Source organism: Ursus americanus, chromosome 7 (genome assembly GCF_024610735.1).
Source record: "Ursus americanus isolate L20-20 chromosome 7, mUrsAme1.1.p, whole genome shotgun sequence".
NCBI lineage: Eukaryota > Metazoa > Chordata > Mammalia > Carnivora > Ursidae > Ursus > Ursus americanus.
The window spans coordinates 82,256,095-82,259,376 of NC_142133.1; positions in this window are offsets into that span (position 1 = coordinate 82,256,095).

Below are 3,282 nucleotides of genomic sequence, written 5' to 3' on the forward strand. Positions count from 1 at the left end.
GATGCTGTCCCCCGAGGCCGTGAGGGAGATGCTGTCCCCCGTCTCGCTCTCAGCTTCCACAGGCTTGCTGGAAGTCTTTGATACTCTTTGTCTTGTACGAGCATTGCCCTGATCTGCCTTTGTGTTTGCATCCTCCCCTCGTGTGTTTGTCTGCATCCAAATTTCTCTATTTTTATAGGGATAGTAGTCATATGGGATTAGAACCCACCCCCCACCAAAGAGCTCATCTTAGTCTGACATCTACAAAGACAGTTTCCAAATAAGGTCACAAGTACTGGAGGGTTAGGACTTGAATATATATTTTGGGGGAACACAGTCCATCTATCCCCCCTTTACTGCTTCATGCTTCTCAGCCAGTGGAGCCAGGCCCACCTATCCATGGGCTCCCAGGTGGCGGGCTATTTTCACTTTCTGATCCCTACTCCCGATGTCTGTGCCCTTGAGGGTAAGAGCAGGGAGGACACCTTTCTCCTGGGTCCCCTCAGAGCTGGGACGAGAAAGACAAATGATTGTCAAACTGACAAGTTGGTTTGAGTCCTCCTCATCTTCAAACTGGTTAGTGTCACCTCCCTTCTGGGTCTGTAAATTCCTTTGAGGCAGGTCCCTATCCTTTGCTTCTTTCCCATGTCCTAGGGCACTGGCAAGGCCATGGGCCCTGCAGGAAGGCAGAGAGGACCACATTGCCCCATCGACAGGCCCAGGAGCAGGCTGGCTCAATGCAGCTTGCAAGTGACGACCTGGCGAGGGAACTGGGTGGAAAGTCTCAGGACCAGAACTGCATCTTTCACAGAGAGACAGAGGCCTGACTTCTCCCCAGGTCAACTCGCTTCTGAGAAAAGAATTTTCCTTTCTGCAACTTCTCATGAAGCACTTGCCATCTGAGAGCCCACAGTTGGTATTTTTCTAAACACATTTGGGTTGCTAATCTCTTGACCTTGATGTGAATCTCTGAGCAAACATTTTTAGCAGTTAAACAAAAGCAGTGCGTGTCACTAATTTAAGGCCAACCCCTCGTTGTAAAGCATGGGAGTCTTTGGGGAAAAGGAGTTTCCTGGCTTCCTTGGGCAAGTGGTCTGTTTCCACCAAGCTCTGGTCTCGAGTTTCCAGGTATGCTCAGGAGCTTGAAAGGGCAAACATCCGGTGTTTTATCCTAAGGCTACACCTTCTAATTGATGTGGACACAGCACAAAGGAAGCAAATGCCTTCGTTATCTGGCTGAGGGAGACGTCACAAATGTGCCCTTCCTGCTGGCTGCCTCCCTGCACAGGCATAATTGCTGGTTAGGGATCTTTCCTCCTGGTCCCCAAAGTCCCCAGAGGAGGACAGAGCAGGCCCCAGAGAGGTGGAAAAGTGGCTGAGCTTTACCGCACTGTTGTTACTTTTAAATAACAGCGCTTTTTTTGGTGGAATAATTAACATATTGTAACTTTCACCCCTTTGAAATATACAATTCAGTGGTTTTCATCGAGTTGTGCAAACACCAGCACCGTCTAATGCTAGAATGTTTTCATCACCCAAAGAAACCCCGTCCCCATTAGCAGTCACCCCCCATCCCGTCCCTGGCAACCACTAATCTACTTTCTGTTTCTGTGGATAAAGAGGAAGATTAGCTTGAGGGATTGGCTTGTATATTTAATGCTTTGCTCAGTAAACAAGGACAAAATACAAAGACTCAACGGTTTAATTTTCTAGGGAACTCATTCTATGCCATTGAAAGAAAAATTGTGACTTTTCATTAGGACTGATGGATTTACTTAATTCCCACTCCTGAGGGACAGACCCGCGGGGAACGAGGTGTCAGGAAACTCAGACACTCCCTCCTTCGTCTCTCCGGGTGTGATGTGGCCTCCCGTGAGCCCATGGCTGTTGGATGCAGCCAGAAATGCCCGGTAGCTGTACTTAGGAGAGGACAGTGTTCACAAAGGGAGCCCTATGAAGCTCGGAATGGGTCTGCGGGGCGGCTCTGGGGGCACAGTGCTCAGCCCCTCCACCAAACCTTCCGAAAGGTTCATTTCCCCGGGAAAACAGAGTTTGGGCGGGCCAACCCTGCAGAGGGGAGCTGGGGGCCAAGACCTGACTTTCTAGTTTCTCGGTGCGCTCACTGCCCGGCTCTGTGCAGCTAGATCAGTAACGGAATCAATGCTTTCTGATGAACGCTCTGGCACGTAGCACTCATAACGCAAAGTGGTTTGGCGAGATTGCAGACACCCACCCATCCGTTCGTTTGTTCAACCTACATTGATGATTGTCACCAAAGGCGTCCTAGCCCCGCTCTCGGAAGAGAGTGCACAGCAGATCCGGACACTGACCTCGGGAACTCACCCCCAAGGACACTGAGAAATTGTAATTGTGCTGTAAGTGGGAAAAGGAGAGTCTTTGACTGTGAGCCGTGCTCTCACCCAGGAAGTCAAGCTGCCCGCCGACTTGCCCAGGAAGGGGCACCAGGGCAGCTGTCAGCACAAGCAGCCCTTGCTCAGGGGAAGGGCCAGAGGGGAGGAGGCCTGGGAGGGCCCTGGAAGGGGGAGCGGTGTGTGGCAGAGCCAGAATCCTGGCTCGGATCGGTTCCGCACTAAGGCCTCCGTGCTCAGCTCCCACGGTACCCCCTGTAAGCTGCAGAAACTGCGTACAATTCTCATCTGTCAGAGGGCTTTGCAGGATGAAGGCACATGAAAGGCTTTGAGAGCCTTTTAACGCTTGGCAGGGGGCAGCAACAGGGCATCCCTGTGGCAAGCAGGGGATAATCCCCCGCAGGATGAGTGCACCCCAGATCCGCTGTGCCCAGCACCACTCCACACCCAGGGGCCGCAGGGAGCGGGAAGGCTGCCACAGGGCCCCAGACCCCGAGTGAAAGAGCACTTGCTGGGGCCATTGGGGTCGGTTTTCACAGCCAGATCAAGTCATTTCCCAAGAAGAAATAAAAATGAGTAAATCGTAGCACTTTAACTCAACTTCGTAGCTTCGACCAATATCCTTAGGGGTGGGCAATTAGAACAGGAACTTTGAACTCACCAGAAGGCCTGGCGTGAATCCCGGTTCTGCCACTCAGGAAGCGTGTGACTTTGGAGAAGTTAACCAACCTCTTTGTGCTTCAGTTTTCTCATGGGTACAATATGGATAGCACAGACGGGGCTGTGAGTGAGGACAGGGGTGCCTGGGCAGAGTGAGCCCCAGAAAACACCAGTTCTTCCCTTCCACCGACGGTGGCTTCCCGTGGTGCCAGACGGGGCACCTGACGCTGTGAGGCTCTCAGAACAGGAAACCTCTCTTCAAAAGACGCATGAA